Source organism: Octopus sinensis, unplaced genomic scaffold (genome assembly GCF_006345805.1).
Source record: "Octopus sinensis unplaced genomic scaffold, ASM634580v1 Contig19269, whole genome shotgun sequence".
Taxonomy (NCBI): Eukaryota; Metazoa; Mollusca; class Cephalopoda; order Octopoda; family Octopodidae; genus Octopus; species Octopus sinensis.
Window position 1 is genome coordinate 92,146 of NW_021836289.1, and position 20,722 is coordinate 112,867.

Below are 20,722 nucleotides of genomic sequence, written 5' to 3' on the forward strand. Positions count from 1 at the left end.
CCGAGCACACGTGTGCATCACGATGCTAAAAATTAATTTTAATTGCATTAACCCAAATAGGGTATAAACATAATCATTTCGAGTAATCTAACAAATTAGGTTGGTAATCCACGTTGATTACTTTTCTTTCATAGGGTGAGTCTCACCAAGTATGAAAATCCACGTCATTTGAATGTGTTGAGTCGGAAAATTGTCATTAAATAAAAACAAATAATTAAAACTATATCGGGAACCACCCATGAGGCTAACCACATACCCGCCCAAGAATTTTCACGCGCTCAAATCAGTGTTCACGTGATTAAAATTATAAGAAAATGTAAAATGCTTTATATAAAAGGAATATATGAAGTTCTTATTTAAGTTTTCTGTTTTTTGTGTTTGTTTTGGACATGTTTGGATAAATGGTCAGAACGAATGTATTTCAGCTGACAGTAAGGACACGTGTAGTTCCTCTCTCCCGTATGCATGCGGCGGTGTCTCCCCAACTCATCTGAGCGCGAGAAACATTTGCTACAATTTTCAAAATTGCATTTGTATGGTTTCTCCCCTAAAGTTGTCATTTCAAATTCCTTACCCGTGTGCTTCCGATAATGAGTTTTTAAATGAGAATTTTTGAAATAGGCCTTTCCACAGTTTTCGTAATGACATACGAATTTTCGAACTCTCATATTTCCTCCCTGAGTTTCTTGATTGACTGTTTTGTGTTCAAAAGGAGCCAAAATGAGCGGATTGGGTGGCTCAGTATCAGAAGAGTACACAGAGGAAATGTCCGAATTAATTCCCAATATGCTCTCTATGCTGAAGCTATTGTTAGACTCCGGACATTTCTTTGTCTGCCAGTAAAAATTATTCGTTCTACCTTTGTTGCGAAATTTTGATAAATAAAATTGTTATTAAAAAAATAAGAATTTAATCGATGATTGACGGATTTGTTCATTAAGACAAGATATTCTGCAGCCACAAGGACATCTCGATCTAAAACCATGATGCTTTAATATACGACCGAATAACATTTTCAATAAATATCAGGCACATCGCTTTTATAGTCAACCTGATGCGCTTTTCACGTGATAAATTAAAGGAAATTCTAGCTAACCCGGCCATGATCACGTGTTCAGCAAATGATTAATAAAATTTTATGTCGTTGTATACTCCGGGTTTCATCGTAAATAAAGAAGGTGAAAATAATCACATTTTACTAAAAAATAAATATTCTTCAGTTCAACGTGACAGTCAAATAAGGAATATCTTTTCGGTTAAAATAAAAAACATAATTATTTGCACATCATTTTCTTGCGATAATTCTTTGTGCTTGCTTGGTAGTATATCTGTATAAACTCGCAGAAATACGAGTTGATGCAACAATTCCAACAGAGTTGAAAATTCAATATAACAAACCCGACATTTTCCTCTACGACAAAAGAGAGAACCTAATATGGCTTATTGAAGTGGGTGTGACTTCAATAGATAACCTAAAGAGTGTGGAAGTAGAAAAACTGCACAAATACGACATTTTAGCTAGTGAATTACAACTGATTCACAAGGCTAGGGTGAAGATTGTGCCAATTGTCATTACGTGGGATGGAATCGTTTCAACAATCTACTGCAAGTACATGGAGCTCATTGGGATTGAAGAACGTGTTCGGTCTTACATCCAGACTGTAACGCTGAAGGCAACTCTGGAGAGCATGTTTGTCAAGTACAAACATGGCTTCAGTGAAATTCTGGACTCTGCAAATTCCGTAAATAGGGACTGGCGAAAATATAATTTCTCTATGAAGATCAGCAAGTCCCTTAAGAGGCCCAGAGACTACACGCCCCAGGAGGAGATTGAGGATCAAAGTGGAGTTATGGGGAACTTGGGAAGCAAAAATTTGAGAGTCGTCTAATTATTAGTTTACCTTAATTACAATATTAAAATTCCGGAAGTATAATAAAGTTATGAATGCCACAACAACAAAACATAAAAATGGCAAAATGTTTTTATTAATTTTTTATAGACTCGACAGGATTGTGTTATATCTTATCATATAACCGTTTTTATTCGCAGCAGGGTGCGGATATTCTAAGATGCTATTTGCCTCTGAAGTGGAGTTAAATATTTAAACAATAGTGTGTTGAAGGTCATAAAAAATTAAAAATATTAATATCAATAATAAGAGCAAAACCAATTTTTAGGAATCGTATTAGTTTTCATTTTTTGGTTGAGGTGGTGACAACCCTCTATTGCACAATGTCTGATATAACACAAGCAAAACAATCATACGAACTATCTATTATGTCTTTCAATGTAAGAGGCCTTAAATCGACTTGGAAACAACATGCACTATGTGAGGACATGAAGAAATACAGGATCTCGGTTGGATGTCTCTAGTGAAACTCGGGGATGAGCAAGTCTATGGGGACTATCGCCTTATTCTGCTGCCCTCTGAATGCGGACACTATGGCCAAGGCTTTGTGGCACACAAACACTTATCTACTTGTATTCATCGCTGCTGGAGACTCACCGATCGAATATCTGTACTACAAATAAATAATGATCATAAAATGGTCGTTGGACGTTTCTACATCAAGAAACACCATGCGCCCCTCAACGCGCAAAGACGCCCATCTGGTACAAGGAAAAGATATCTCACGGAAAAACTGTTGTACTCCTCCCTCACTCGGGAAAACTATCAAAAATCATTGGAGAGCTATATCTCTTGTATAGGAACGGGTCTCTCCTCGAAGAACACATGGGATTCCATTATGAATGGTATCCATACGGCTGCTGACGAGCACATCGGGAAGCAACCGAATAATAATCAGTCTGGGAGATGCTGCCACCCAGATGTTCGGGCGAAAATCGTTGAGCAAAAGGACGTAAAGCTCAGAATCGAAAACAAGAACGATCATAATAACAAACAGGCACTGAGGAGGAAACTCATTAAGAAACTAAACCGTCAGCACACTCTAGAGTCTAGATGCTCTAGACCAGGGGTTCTCAACCTTTTTAGCTCAAGGGCCAAATCGATAATTAAGATTAGCTTTGCGGGCCGCACAAAAAATATTTTATATATTTTTATTTTTTCCATTTTGGACACTATAGTGAGTAATAATAAACCGGACATTTTTGTCTTCGACAAAGTTTGGAATATTATTACGCTTATCGAAATTGGGATTACTTCTCAGCAATCCTTGAAGCAAGTAGAAGTAGAAAAATTACATAAATATGACCTTTTGGCGAACGAATTGAAGGTAATCCATAACGCAAAAGTGAATATCATACCTTTGGTTATTACGTGGGATGGAATAACATCCAGATTCTATAAACATTACCAGAACTCCTTGCAAGTACAGGAATCTACGTGAGCTTATATCCAGTCAATCGTGATAAAGAGAACATTGGAAAGCATGCGCCCGGAGTATAAACTCCTTCCTACAGCGACGAAGCATGCAATTAAATCGGACTCGAGAACAATCACAAAAGTGGCCTGCCCTGTAAAATGGATAAATGTACCCGTCGAAGACACTTGCTCGGGCTCGAAGAGGAGGAGAATTGACTGAAAGCAGACGCAATAATTAAAAATCAATTTTATCTGGACTTTTCAAATAAATAAAATTACGTAAATTTTTCCATTTTACTAAATATTGATTCGCATAAATATGTAGATTCATATATGCATTGTGTGTTATATTTTTGAATTTGTCTTGAGGAATTAATTCGTAAAAATTAATAATTGACGCATTTTTGAACAATGCCGCCAGTTCTATATCATGTTGTAAATTATTGAGTTCTAGTTGAAACTTTGCAGGCGCATCCTTAATTTCCACGCTGAATGGAGTTGCGAATATTTTCATTAAAGGAAGGAATTCTTTAAAATTCTAAAAATTAAATTTATATAAATTTACCCCAAAACGTGCTTCAAATTGATTAATGAAATCACCAATTATGGATATGTTTAACCTTAAGAATGAATAATTAAATTTAAACATTATTAAAAAATTAAAAAAGTTAGTTACTCTAGAGGGGCCGCAAAAAAAATTCTGGGGGCCGCATTTGAGAACCGCTGCTCTAGACCATAGGTTTTCACGAGAAATTTCTCGCGGCGCAAATGCTAATAAAAAATAATCTCGCGGCACATAATCAAAAATCAAAACATAATTATAAAATTCAAAATTTATTATTTTTACATAATTTTTCTATGTCTGGCTCAATATTTGATAAGGCCAGCCGCATTTCTGAATCTAAATCCAGTAGATTTTCTCGCTTATTTGTTTTAATGTTTTGTAATGCAGAAAATCCCTTTTCACACAAATAAGTTGTTGCAAATTGTAGAATGATCCGCATTGCTTTATCTGTTATTTTTGGAAATCTAGAACGAATTTTGATCCAAAATTCGCCAATATTTAATTCCGTATGTGATAATTTTAAGGTACGATCATTAAATAGTTCAATAAGCTCCATATTTTCGAACAATGATAACTCATTACTATGACTAACCAAAAATAGATTCCGTATCTAAAACTAATTATTTAAAATAAATACCCAATCATATTTTTCAATGTCTATGTCTGGAAAATAATTATTGACTTTTTGTTCCAATGATGTCAAATGCTCATATATAAGACTTTGTATTATGGTACCGTCAGAATCTAAATTGGCTTTATAAATTAGAATTCGAAACCATTAGTCTTAGGAAACATGCTAAAATCCCCACTTAATACTAGTCTTCTCCAATATGTAATATTCATTTTTAAAGCATTTAACTTGTCCGTACAACTCAAAATTGTCTCATTATTTCCTTGCATGCTTAGATTCACATCATTCAATATCGAAAATATGTCCGTTAGATATGCTAATTTTAATTTCCAATTCGAATTGCTGATCAATTCATGAAATTGATAGCATTGTTCTCTCGTGAAAAATTCAGCTATCGTGTCCCTTAATTCATACACTCTGGCCAGTACCCTTCCCCGTGATAACCATCGTATTTCGGTATGTAACAATAAATTTTTATAACTTGCTCCCATTTCATCGCATAAAGAATTAAAAATTCTAGAATTTTTAGATCGAGTTTTTATATAATTGATCATTTTTATGACATCATCCATAATTGATTTTAAAGCAGACGGAAGAGTTTTCGAAACCAATACTTCACGATGTAAAAAACAATGTGTTGAAAGTATTTGATCATTCTGTGCTTTTAGTAAAGAAACCTGAATTTAATCATATAATAAAACAATATACAAGTCCATTAAGTCTTCCAGACATAGATGGTGCCCCATCTCTGCATACACCAACACAATTTTTAAAGGAAATATTATGTCGCGAGCGCAGCGAGCGACCGAGCGCAGCGAGCGACCACTCAATTTCTAGATTCGATCAATCAAAAAATCTATAAATTGACAAATACCAAGGCTTGTATTTGGGATTAAATATATTCGATAACAAAAATTAAAATCGATGCCAAAGCAGAATGAGCTTTAAAACCGATTTCATAAATAAAAATAATATTTTAAAATTTATAATTGATATTTTAGAATAATGAGAAAAAATCTAAATGCTTCATAATTTATAAAAATGTCAAAACAAGAATCTTCTGAAGGAGCAAGCCTGTCTGCACAGTTCATTTTGATTAGAAGACCTAATTTTAGAGATTAAAACGAAAAAATAGCAATGAGATCTGTCAAATTATTACCCCCCTCACAACCTAAACCAAATTAGCGTTCAGTATTCATTGATTTTACTTTTTCTATTAAGGTCTACTTATAAATTATTTTATGGGATTCAATGGAAAACTTAAGTTATTTCAATTTTAATTTTAAATCATGTTAAAATTTTAAATAATTTAATAAATATATTAGTTGATGATAGGCTTGTTAGGTGTCAAAGTCGCGTCTAGCGCTCGGTCGCGCGCTGCGCTCGCGACATATTATGTTGATTAAAATAATCAAATTGTACATATCAATTGCACGAGTAGTAGTAACTAGTGCCTTGCAGAAAAGTTGATTCGTCAATTTGCAATGAATATAAATTGTTTTTCATTATAGATACCACTTTTTCTTCAATATCAAACGACATTGTACTAATTCTTCGACAAATAGTATTGTCAGAAAAGGGAATTTTCAATAATTTTTTTTCAAATTCCACGCCAAACATTGTTCGGACTATTAATTTGCATGCTGGAAGGATAAGATTTTCGGCAATTGTATGAGGTTTCATTTTCTTGGCAATCAATTCCGATACTAGATAAGAGCACTTTACTGCATCTTCTGATTTTCCAAATGATTTTGAAAATGATTTTTTACTTACTCTAAATATGTATATATATAATTATTAACACTACCTATGTTTTTTGCTTAATTCTTTAAAATAATCAATTGAATAATCTTTATATTCCGGGTGCTTAGATAAAAAATGTCTACGAAGTTTAGATGGAACCATTGATTCATTCGACAACACCTCCATGCAAATCAGGCACTGTGGTAAACTATTTCCAGTGCCACAACAGTCAAAACCCATAGATAAAAAAGATGATTTGTAATGACGAATACTCCGATGCACAGACATAACAAATAGCAACGTGATTATAATTTATTATAATTGTTTCATTATAAATAATTTTTAAGTTAAAAATTAAACAAAAAATAAGTAAATATAGATCTTCACGCGGCACATTTTTTATCGTCCCGCGGCACAAAAATGTGCCGCGGCGCAGTGTTTGAAAAACTCTGGTATAAACATTACGATGCTACGCCGTTGTCTCAAGAAATCGTTGGAGGCCGGTGGAAATTATTTGGCCATATTTTGCCAATGGACCCCAGAGCTCCGGCCAATCGGGCAATGGACGATTATTTCTCCGAACATGGAGACAAATATCGTGGAAGACCTAGATCCACTCTTCCGGCAGTTCTGGAGAGGGATCTCAAACTTCATGGCAAAAGTTTCAAAAACTGGGACGACCTAGAATCTTTGCGGGATTTCGCCTCCAACAGAGGGGCATGGACAAGGATGGTCCAGAAGATTGTTTCGCTTGTGACACGTGTGGGTTATAACTTTGTTCATGTTCCTACGGAATGTGTTATAATAATAATTAGTTTGCATGTTCACAAATTCATAATGTTATCATTCAAGGCACTAATCACATCCAATCATCTTTAGTTGCTGATTGTCAGCTCTCACATATTTTGAGCAAATATATAAGTTCTTCCATAATTTAAAATCGACACTTCTCTGAATTCGTTTAAAAAATATTTCCCATAAACTAAAACTCTTTTTTAACTACTGCTTTAACTAAAATACTGCTCTTTTTCTCATCTAGCATGTCATTTGTTTTCCAATTTGTGTTAAAGATAAATTAGAAATTGCAGATAATATTGCTGCTTACTTTGAATATCTCTTCAGAAGAGATAAAAACAACACTTAAAAAACTGAAAAGCAACACAAGTCCAGCAATCAATAATATTCACGGGAAACTGCATTAAATAGTTAATAATTTATGGAGTATCTGAGTGGGAGTGTGTGAATACTCGAACTAGTGAGTGATGCAAATGTCCTACGCGCTGGACGACGTACTTGAACATTTGTTTGCAATCCTCCCCCGAGTACTCCCCGAATTTGACGTCCTCCCAATTCACCGCCCATTCCACCAAAATGAGGGGAATTCCTAGCACTCCCTTCATGCCCAGCACATTCCTGACCAATCTACGAGTCGATGATATTGTCCACTCTAGAATAACTGTGGAATGTACCCTTCGTGGTGATTGGGTCATGTCCTCCACTGAAATAGTCATATCCGTCCACATTAGTCAGCCAGTCTGCCCCACAATCACTACTCATCTTCTATTATTATTATTTAAAGTATGTTCACACTATCAAAGAATTTAAATTAACTAAGGTCACCTTTGTGCCACACGTTTCGAGATTCTATTCACCAAGCTTCGAGTTTGCTCACAATAAATCTTTTAGTTTAAGAAAAGTTTTTACTTTTTAAATATCTATCAGAATTCGACAGAATTTTCAATTTGCACCCCGTTTTTTAAAGCTACTCTTTTCTCCAATCCAGCTTAGATATTTTTCTGAAAAGTTCGCAAAATTCTATTTTCTCCACATTTAGATTGACGAACCGCTTAGCAAGTTTATTCGGCATTACCTCCAATAGGCTTTCCAGAACATTTCTGTCGGACCGATGTTGTTTTAAATGGCTTAGAGCACATGACTGACCGATAGATAGGTTTCTGATAAGAGATTTCTTCTCTTGAAAAAATTGTGTGGCTGGCACAAACAAAACCTTAGTCGCTTAAGTGCTTATAGCAACGCGGAAGTGGTATTTACTACTAATACTTACATCAATCAATTTTTGATGTATGATCCAGTAAAAAGCTTTTTGTCGCACTTTTAAACCTTTGAATAGTGGAATATCGCCATCTATAGCTCCAAACAATGTCAGAAGTCGATCTTCCTACATGAGAACCGCTATGGAAACCGGACAAAAATAGTTCCTTACCAGGCTTTATTCTCTGTGGAGTGATTATTGCCAGAACTTTTGTTAGGCAATTCATAATATTTATTAGCCTGAAGTTTTCCACTTTTTCTTTAGCTTTGTTCGGTTTTTGTACAGGGACGAATGGTCGTGTGTTGTAAACATCCAATTGAAAAGTCAGTAATGATTATATGTAGTTTTTCACTTCCATACTTAAGTAGTTTTAGCCTAGCCCTTTTTGAGCTTAGCGTCTTTGAAGTTCTCCAGCATTTATTTCTAACTCCAATTTCCTGGAATTGCCAGTAAATGCTGCAATCATTTTCTTTCAAATATTGGCGTAATTTAGGAAAATGTAAAATATTTTGTTTCCCTTTTTGCGATTTGGGACCAATTCCCCATCGGCGATCTCGTGGCTTTTGCGATCTCGTGGCTTATTAAAAAACTGGCAATATTTGCAGTCCTGGCATTGTCAGACCAACATTTAAAAGCAGAATTCTCGAACTGATTATTCTTTGTAAGTTCTTCCACAGCTTTCTTTCGGGAATCACCAATTGGATATTTTTTGGCGAAATTTGAGTGTTTTGTGTTAAAGTGTCTCTCTAAATTTGACTTTTTATTTTGATTCAAAGTTTCCTGGCAATTTCGGTAGTTGTTCTGAATTAGGCGTGAATGCAAAAGTTTCAGTCCATTTTGATTGAAAATGTCGCTCATTATCGATTTTTTATTAATCTTTTTCTTGCTAGGCATATATCGATGTACCACAAAAAATTAATGTTAAACGTGCAAAGATTTTTTGTTATTAACAAAACAAAAAAAATAGTTAAAAATTGAAATCATTTATAAAAAAAAAATAGTTAAAAATTGAAAGAGTTAAAGAGCCTTCAAAGGCTCGCGAGCCTGCTTTTGCCGACCCCTGTTCTATGTCATAGAGCAGGGGTCGGCAAATCGCGGCCCGCGGGCCAAATTAGGCCCAGGAAGATTTAAAAATGGCCCGCGAACAAATTTTATAATACTAAGGGAAATTGGCCCGCCGACAAATTTTTCCAACTAACATGGCCCGCGGGCAAATTTAGTAAAGTACTAGAGTCTAGTACTAGGAGAAAAGAATTATGATGCTTCATATTTCCGAAATATTCATAATATTTCCAAATTGGCATTTTTTGTAGACATAACTTCACATCTAAATGACTTAAATTTGAAACTGCAGGGAAGTAATAAATTTATACACCAAATGTATGCCGAAATCACTGCTTTTGAAAATAAATTGAAGTTGTGGGAATTACAGTTACAAAAAGAAATCATGACGCATTTTGTGACTTTTCTTTCTACGAATCCGACTGATGTTCCGGAATATGCAAACATAGTTATGGAATTGAGATCAGAATTTTCATCACGTTTTATGGATTTAAGAGTAAAATGCGCATATATAATTTTTTAGGCTCATAAAAATCTTTTCAACATTTTTTCAATCCCATTTGATGTTGAAACTGAGACAGTACCAGGGTGTTATCAATTGGAATTACTTGAAATTCAATGCGACAGTACACTTAAATCAAAATATTTTTCTGAAATGGATATTTTGAGCTTCTACAAAAATTTTGTATGTGTCAGAAAATATCCGCAATTAACCGACAATGCTATGAAAATGGCTTGTATATTTGGAAGCACATTTTTATGTGAACAGTTATTCTCTAAAATGAATAATGTAAAAAATTGTCTGAGAACGAGGATTACCGATTCACATCTTAACGATATATTACGTTTAGCAACTAGTCAGATTAATGAGTAAAATAAATTCACTTCTTTATAATCATTTTTAACTGATAAATTTTTATTTCGTAAGAAAGTTGCAAAAAAAACTTGATAAAGAAAGATCGCAATGTGCAAGCGTTGCCTTATTTTTGTGACCGATAAGGATTTTTTCTCGTTTGGCCCGGATCGCATACAAAATAAAATTTTGGCCCGCGAAGACAAAAATCCTGCCGACCCCTGTCATAGAGGAAGCAAACTTTTGATTTTCTTCTTGATATTTTTTTTTGCGGCCAAGATTCTCTTCGATGTGTTTCTCATCCGTATTTAAATATTATACCCAATTAGACTTTTTTGTTTACAAGTTTGGTGATTGATTGATTTGTTTCCACGGTTCTAAGATACGTATTAAGTTCTCTCTTCCGATAAATACTATGTGTCCCTTTAGTATTTTTTTTGATTCTTGATTAAATGTTTATTCAATGACATTTTGTCAATGAAAATTTTCAATAATTCCACTTGTGAAGTTTATTTTATTCTAGCAATTTTTGATAATCTTAAAAGAAATATTAATCCAAGCATACGATTTAAAAATTACTGCATCTTTTATATTAACCTGTTATATTAAGTTTTTTGGAAGGATGAATAGCTCAATAAATTTACTGTGATTACTAATTTTATGATTGCGAGGTTTTAAAATATTAATAAATTTTAATAAAAATTACATTTCTGAAGTTCTTTGGTTGTTCTCTTCAGTAAATATCTAAAATTATTAATTTTTTCTTTACTATTTAAGAGATTGTGCTTTTCTACAAACCAGCATAGCATCAAAATCATTAATTGAACGTAGCGTTTTATGATTTTATGGTACTGTTGCATTTCATCCTGCACGAAAATAACCTCTAAGTCAGGGGTGTCAAACTCATTTTGCTTTGAGGGCCGCATTTTGTAACAATTTCGCTTCGAGGGCCGCATTTATAATAATTTCTCATTAAGGGAATATTAGTTCTGATATTTATTGTTACAGTAAATAGAGATACCAGGAAATAGCGATCCGAAGTAAAATAATTATAAAATTTTATATTGTCCAAATAGAGAAATCTATAAAGACAAATACTGTGCAGGACGATTTTTTCGTTAATTTGATAATTTTATAAATTAATAAATAGCTTACTACAAAATCTGCTTTAAAATCGTACAGGAATAATGAAAATATTTGCTTAAGAATAGATTCGTTTATTGTTTGAATTGTTAATTTTTTTAAATGTTTAAATGACGCTTTTTGTTAACAATTTAGTCAATTTCGCGTTTAAATCTTTATGGAGTGTATTTTAGTTTCGATTTCATTTTATTTAAACAAAAATGAAAATATGGAAAAGTAATTCAAATTCTTTTTTTTTTGAAATAGCAAATAGTTGTCTATTTTCGATTGCAATCATAAAAGAACAAAAATTTAAGATATAAAGAAGTTTATTCCGAAACAAAATTTTTATAGTTTTCCAACGATAGCTAGTCTATTAATATCGATCTCGTAAGGGGCCTCATGATTGATCAACATATTCGTCGAACTAATTTGGACCCTGTCGTGCTGTAAAATCCCAACGACAGTATATTCAGCCCGGAGCCTGAAGGAACGAATTTCATTGGCGGTACTGAGTGTTGACGGTAAATTCGCATTGACTAGATAATCAATAATCTGATCCCTTTCATAATTGCACATCGATAGATATCCCATGCTCAAATAAAAATTTATTATTTTTTGCAAAAAATAAAAACATTTTCAAAAATAAAAATGATTATTACTAAATAGACATATAAATTGCTTAATTTATTTATATTTGAATACTATGCGCTCTATTTACTACGGATCGCTATTTCCTGGAATCCCTATTTACTGCGACATTTATTATGATGAATAATTTGAGCACAAATATTGCTGATGAATAATATAATGAAAATGAGGAAATGATGACCCGGGATATACCTTTTCTATTTCAGCTCGCAATTTAGCGGCAACGCCAGCATGTCGTCCAACCATATTCGAAGCACCATCAGTGCATAAACATACAAGCTTCTTCAAATCAAACTCATATTCAAAGAGAATTTGTAGTAGTTTTATAAAGATATCTTTACTTGTGAGTATCGTGCATTGGTACCAGTTCGAGAAATTCTTCATAAATATTAAAATCTGAATCACAGGCTCTAAAAAGATTGCTAATTGTGCAATTCCAACGACGTCAACTGTTTCATCGATTGCAATTGAAAAATATTCGAATTTTAACAAATCAGACTTTAATTGGTGTTTCAAATTCAATGCCATTTCATTAATGTGTTCGGCAACAGTATTTCTTGTTAATTAAATTTCTTTAAACAAGTGGGTGTCGTCTGAACAAATAATATTCGCTGTTTTTACAAGGCGTTGCTTAATGAAATCACCATCACAATATGATTTTCCATTTACTGCAAGCATTCTGCTGATTTCATAGCTTGCAGTGACTAATGCAGTACTTCGATTATGATTTTTGTGAAATGAGTTTTTAACGCAGATAAATTTTTTCGCAATTCATTTAGCTTTGAAACACGTATTGGACCTTCTTGGTTAATAAGCAACTTAATACCTTCGAAACAATTTTATGATAAATCAAATCAAAATTTATTCCAAAGACCACCGTTAACCAAAAGAAAAAACTAACTAGGTGATCCCGACGAATGATTAGATTGATAATGCCCCTTTAGGTTGTATTCTTTCGGTATAGCGATAAACTTGTTACATATCAAACAATATATTTTTCCATCAACCATTGTGCAAAAATAGAGAAGTTCCCATTTATCTTGAAACACTCTCCGTTCATCTTTCAACCACCGTTTCTTTTTTATTCCAGAAGAAGCACGTGACATTAACAAACACGATTAAAAAATTTAATTAAATGTAAAAAATAAAAAATAATTTTTTGCATTTTATAGCCATTAAATCAGACCGCACTTATGTTTTCAAAGTACGCTGAGGGCCGCACCTATGTCTTTCGAGGGCCGCATGTTTGACACCCCTGCTCTAAGTGAATTAATGAAAATTTTTATGAATATTAGATCGAAAATTTAAAAAATTGAACTATGCCGATTTTGTAAATTTTATTCTAATTTTGTTTTAAAAAAAATTGAATTTTTTACCGACTTAGTTGGTTAATAAAGATGCTTATCATCATTCCCTCAGTGAAAAAATCTTTATTACAACAAAAAAGGTCAGCTGGTAGTACGAAGCGTGATATTCGGCGGACAAAATTTGACGATGGCATCTATTATCTCATCGAAGGAGTTGTCTAAATGGCTCACTTGCCTTCTCCATAAAAATTCTATAAATGTATTAGGAGTATTTAATACCTGATGGAACACTAATACCAATCAGTGTGTTCGGACGATTTGCTAAATAATATGCGCAAACCTCTCGCAGGGAGTGAGACCAATTACGAATTGTATGGCTGCTCCATTCCAGTTGACGCCGACACCATAAAATACTGTGTCTGTCGAAACTCCACATGTACATAAAGCGAATACATGACTGTAAGGTCACTTTCGTGCCTTCGAGCCACGTACCTAAAAATAAAGTACTCTCTTATACCGTTTCTAATAGAACTATATGTTCGACACCCACTTTTATGGCACACCCATGTTGTATTCTCCTGCTGTTGGAGAAGGGTCATAAAATGTCTGTTTGGACATTTTTTTAACAGTACCGATTTTATTCAAAAGTTCACGGAAAATGGTTAATCAAACTATTGTTAGCGATAAAGTTTGTTAAAAATGTTAATTAAAATTTTCAATTTTCATTATTAAAAATAATTGTCTTGATATCCCTGAAGCGGAATTAAAAATAGAACATGTTTTTGTGATAACTTAAGCCTAATTTAAATCAGCAAATATCAAACTTTAATGTATTTTAGCATTAATACAGCTTCCTCAATACAAAGGAATCGCAAATTTCTTTCCTTGAGGATGGGAACACTATAAAATCCACCACCGGATTGACAAAAACACGTGATTAATTTTTTAATCAATCAAGCACTTGACTTTATCTATTTACGAACGAAATTTACCCGAATTTATATTCAATTCGGGTTAGCTATTACTTCTTTAATTTCATTTATAAAAAAAATAAATATTTTTTCAGATACATTTTTATTAAATTTTTGATTCTCTTAATTGTTTTACTAATTGATTAAAGCTGTTTTCAAATTAATCTAGCTTGTTGATTTGTTTTGGTTTTCTCAGTTTTCAAAGTTGAAAAAATCAAAAGTACTCTTGAGCAAATGATCATCTCGATATGGGCATACGAAAGCATGTGGTGGCCTTTCTGGACAGATTCGCTTCTAAAAAACATATGAAATCCCAGGGATCTTGCGCGAAGAGGTCCGAAACTAGACTATCTGAGCTAGTCAGAGACAAGGCGCGACTGGAAAGCAAAAGAAGGAGGTGTTTCGAATCTGAGGACTCTGGAAGTCTAAAGGCCCGAATCAACACCCTGAAGAGTCGGATCGACGAGCTGACTAAAGCTAACACAGATGAGGCATGGAAGAGAGAATGCTTAAAACTCAACAAGAAAAATCCTAAATTCTGGAAACTATACAAAATAATGAACGGGACGGAGGCGAAGGGAGAAGAAATCATTCTTAAATCGGTGGATGGAGGCTTTGTTCCTACTGAGGAAGTCCTGGAGGTCTTCCGCCAGCAGCTAGCAGGGATTCAGGAGGTGGACCCTGCCTCTGAAAATATTCGAGGAGTCGACCCGAAATTCCCGCTCAAAATTTGTTTTGGATGGACCCTTGTGCAGGGAAATAACCACGGAAGAGACGTTCGAAGCAATCAGAGGTTGCAAGAACAACGCTCCTGGATTTGACTTCATCCCTATGGAGGTGTTCAAGAAGGCACCCGGATGCTTGCTTCGTATTCTGGTAAAACTATTCAATGCCAGTTGGGACAATGGTCACGTCCCATCTAGCTGGAAACGAACAATCGTCCGAATGATCCCAAAACCTGGAAAACCAAATACGCAGGCAGGAAGTTATAGGCCAATTAGCCTTATCTGCATAACGTCGAGGATAATGGAAAGAATTATTTTCAATCGTTTATCGGCTTACGTGGAACAAAATAATATACTCGCGGAGGAACAGTGGGGTTTTAGACCTGGTCGATCAACCGGTCATTGTTTCTCGCTTCTTGAGGAAGAACTGTCTCGGGCCAAACTCCATAAAGCCTGCCTAACGGCGGTCTGCCTGGACGTCTGCAAGGCCTTTGACAGTGTCTGGCACTTGGGGTTGATAGATAAAGTAGCGGAGTTGGGTGCTGGGCGAAAAACTGTCAGATGGCTAAAGGACTTCTTGTGCGAGAGAAAATCGTTCATTCGTTGTGGAAATTTGTTATCGAAGGCCGTGAATCTGAGGAGAGGTGTTCCTCAGGGATCGGTTCTCAGCCCCTTGCTCTTCAATATATTTCTGGCCGACGTCCTGAAACCACATTTTCCTACGAGCAGACTAATTATCTACGCGGACGATATCTTGGTTACGGATGTCTCGATGTGGGGACCCCGACACAGAAGAAGGTTGTCCTGGAGCAGACTAGAACCGTACTTGGAGGAACTTGAAATCTGGTGCAATGGTAAAGGCTTGAATCTCGCTCGGGACAAAAGTACCATTTGTTGGATTTCAATGGGTCGTGACAAAAAACCGACTTTCGAGGATTATGGGAACCTGATTATATCGAAGAACCTACGTTACCTGGGAGTAACTATAGACCCCACCGGGTCATACAAACCCCATGTGCATGCAAAGCGGAAACAAGGAGCGAAAATACTAAAAGGACTGAGGCGTTTTTGTCTAAGCGCAGAAACGTTTCTACACATCTACCAGACTTGTGTTCAGCCACTAATAATTAGGGCAATTTTTTTTTTAACCTAAAAACTTCGATTTTTTAACCTAAAAATTTTAACTTTTTAACCTAAAAATAACCAAATTTTAACCTATAAAACAAAAATTTTAACCTAACAAATTTTAACTTAAGAATCATTTATTATACAAACATATAACATAATTCTCTATATTTTCAATATTAAAATTTCTGTTATCCCTCATAAAGTTTTTAATTTGAGAGAAGCATCGTTCTATGGAAGAGGATGAAGGCTGACACTTTAAAAGCATACAATATTCTTCAGGAGAAATTGATGAATTTGTCATTCTTATAATTTAAAATAAATCATTTTTTTGTAATCGTTCATTCAAATATTTTTCAATTATATCTGATTCGTCGTCAAATTTTAAATTCTTTAGCTCATTGTAAGCTAACTCTATTGAGGAGTGAGAATTTTCAAATTTGCACAATAATTCTGCTATTATTAAACTAGTTTTACCTGGAATTGTCGAATAATTTCTAACAATAGAACTTAAGCTTTTTACTAGAGATTCATCTCTTAGGCTATTTTTTGCAGCCTGAACAATGATTCCATCATCAGGAATTGTTTTGAAAATGTTTATCACATGTATTAAATTTTTTGCATAATAAAATGCAGCAGTTAGCCAAGTACCCCATCTAGTTAAAACTACATGAGGTGGAATTCCAATTTCATTAAATAGTCGTTTTCTCTTGTTATTTTTTGTTATTGCCGCTTGAATTGATGCAATAAGAGAATCAATTTCAGGATAAATAGTCCTGATTTTCATTGAACAATTATGCATCAGATGAGCAACACAAGTTACGTGAAATAACCTTGGATATATAAGCTTAAGAACTTTTCCAGCTATAATTATATGTTAAATTAAAACCTGCTAGCATATATTTAGCGGAATCTGTTATTAGGAGAAGGAAATTTTGTCTTTCAATTAAAACGCATTTAATCGTATCGTCAACAATTTGAATAATTGTTTCTTTGGTAGAAGTTTTATCAATTTTTACGAAAGAAATCAAATAAGTTTTATCGGGATTTTTAAGTATCCCCATTAAAACTGCAACAAATTTTTGACTACGAATAGTGACCTCGTCACTTATGGCGAATACAAGTTGATTTCTAAAAAATTATATATTCATAAACCTAAACTTTTCTTGAAATAATACAATATATTCAGTTTTCAATTGTTTAACGCACATTCTTGCTTTGTATTGGGAAGGAAGAGGCAAAGAAGTATTCTTGAATAAATTCTTTAGAGGAGGCATAGTCAATTTATGCAAGGGTATATCGCATTGAATAAATGCTTTAGTGACTTGCATTGACCAGTCATCATTGGGTAACTCGTCCAAACAAGGCTGATAGAAATTATTCTCTAAAAATTATATTAATTTGTAAAAACTTAATAAATTTGAGTGCTTCTTCGATTCTCGGTGAGAATTCACAAAATGCTTTTTCTCACACCTGACTGTGCATAAGCAAAGTTGACATTGCAACTCGCCATTCTCTCGTAATAAAAACTCCAGCGGATATTCAATAACAATTTTTTTTGCCTTAAAATACATTGTTTTTGCAGTTCTTGGCATACTAAACACCCACGCGCTATTTTAAATAAAGTTAAAATTTTTAACTTTATAAAAAATTTTTTTTAACTTTTTAACTTTATTTTTTTCTTTAATAAGTAACTATTTCATTTAAAAAATACTTTATTTTTACTTTTAAGCCAAAATACACATTTTCATATATTTTAACTTTTTTAACTTAAATTGCCCTACTAATAATCTATGGTTCGGAGGGCTGGTACCAAACTGATGAAAGGGACCTTCTAATCGCCAAACTCGAAAAAACCAGACGATTTGCCATCAACTGGCATTCGGACTGGAGCTCAGCAGTCCGCTGGAGGACCTGCATGAGCGGAGTGTTGATACGATAGACGCGATCCTGGCAAAAACTCGAATTCGCTGAGGGAGATAAGACAGTCTCCTGGGGCAAAACCGAAGTTGAGACCTTCGTGGCTCTCGTTATCAAGCCCCCTAAGCTCTAATTCCTCGGCCACTTTTCTTTTGGAGCTATTGTATTAAATAAACCATATTCTTCTTCTCTTGAGCAAATATGTATTTCAGAAATCAATCGAAAAAAAAACTTAACCAAAATAGCTAATTAAGAGTCAGCAGTGGCTGCACCTCGGATTGCAAGCGAGTTACCTCGCAAGATTGCGATCGATATCCTCTGGGACAGCCAGCTGATTTCGCGGTGGTCCTTCGTGCCCTTGTTGATGCGCTTCCCAATTTCGGACAGAAGCGATACTCCGCCCGTCCCTATCACCCCACTTGTCTCCACAGCAATCGGGACAAAGTGGTAATTTGGTGAGAGAGAGGCGTATTTCTTCCGCTTCGTCTCCTCAGCCCGACGGGAAGCGAAGCCGGGGGAGGACGCGGTTTGCTAAATATTGACGCGGTTTGCTAAATTTTTTTCAGAAATGGTTTTGCTAAATATTGACAATATTTGCTAAAAAATATGCGCAAATTGGGCTGTTTCGACTTAATAAAGTCGGCATTTTAAAAAAAGTCTAAAATTTTTTATCCTGAATGAAAATCAAATTAACAAATCTGGCATTGACGCGTAACTTAATTTTATTGTAAGAAAATATTTTTTAAAGAATCTATTTTTAAAAGAAGCTATTTAAGTAATATTATCTGACTTTCTCGAGCAAACTGGTCAATAAATTAACAAAAAATTAGATTTTAGACTAAACTGATATGCTGTAAACTCTCTCAAATCCGTTATTTTTTAAATAAAATACAAATTTCTTGGAAAAATTCTCGAATCCGCCACGTTTACAAAAATTTAAATTTTCCATGTGTTTATAAAAAAACCGGTCGGACTCGATCGGGGAGATGGCAAAAGGCCTGACGGGATGACAATATTCCCGTACTCGTCGGGGAAGGTCCACGTATGGGATGTTACCGTTGTGGATACCTTTTCAAAATCGAGGATCCATTCTCCCGCTGCAAACCCTTGTTCGGCTGCAAACCACGCCGAAAAGATCAAACTGACCAAGTTTATTGTAATAATTAAAGATTTTATAAAATGATAATAAATTTGATATTTTTACAGCGTTTAAATCATGTGTCTATATTATTAGCACTACGCAATCAAAAAACGATTTTAACATGCATGTAACAGAGTGTAAGGTTTTTACGGAATAGGAAGGTTTCCATTCTTTTTTGTCTCTTACCATCACCTTGGTCGAAACCGGCTCGTTTGAAAATTGAAGGAAATTCAGATTGGGAATCTTTATTGCGGTTTTTTTCGAAATTTTGAGGCAGAAAGATGGAAATACTCTAAGAGATTTTAGAACTGGAATACAGCGTTTGTGTCTCCGACAAGTTCCATTAATGTCTCGTTGATTCAGTCGCACATTGATTACCAACATCTATTGCAATACTTGTTATGGTACTCTCCCCATAGCTAAGAGTTTGTATTCCAGACGCATGCTCTCTAATGTCTTTTTAATTACAATTGTCTGGACATAGACACAAATTGAATCTGCGACTTTAAGAGATTTTTGGGGATGGGTGTAAAATTTAGATACTATTCCATAATAAGAGAACTAGTGGTACAACGTTCAAGTTTGCATTGTGGATTAACTTCAATTTTTTTTTTGAATAAAAATAATATATACAACAACTACAAGTTAATTAATTACTTCAATTTGCTTTCCGAAAGATTGTTTATAGTCTTTTCAAAAAGAATTGAATTGTTTAGAGTTTAAATTCTAATTTCTGTAATGTTTAATTTACTTTTTTTGTTAAGTATTCGGTCAATTTTGTATTGATTCAGTTGCAATATTTGTATTTTTCCTTGCAATTTTTCTTAAATCTTCGACTGTTGCTTAAGCTACAAGTATCTCATTGTCGTTTTTTTTCACTTCAGGTCCTATACTACTGGAGAATGCAACATGTATTTCTTGTTGAATTTTCTTGGTTCTTCAAGTTTATAAATATAATTAATATACTTGAGGGCGTGCTTAACAATGTCGTTCAGCGCCGAATGGCGTGGGAGTCGACCTCCACTCATCCGGCAATAGAAAGAGTGGAAGCCCTTTACCTCAACGATATTCCCACATCGGCATTCGTAAGGAGTGTACATGGCCAAGCCGAGTCGAAGGAAGATCTTAAGCACTCTGCTGGGCTCCGCCCACTTCCGCATTTAAAGTGATATTAGTTATTAAAAGGACTATTAAAAGGCAATAACTTGTGTCTTATTTTTGTGACAGTTAATTTCTAAAAATGATTGTTGCGAGTTTTAGGAAACAAAATCTTATCTATAAAAGTCCAAATAAATTATAGCGATTATTAAAATGTTCGTTTTACTATTATTGTTTTCATCTTCAATTTGTTGGTTGTTTGAAACATACAAAGGTAATTTGTTTACAATCAGTTTTTATTAGAGTTACTGTTATGGGAGAATCAATATATGTACAATGACCCAGAATGTTTTAATCTTGAGGGTTAGAATTTTTAAATAAAATGTTAATTTTAGAATTACGTAAAGAATTACACAGCAATTACTATCA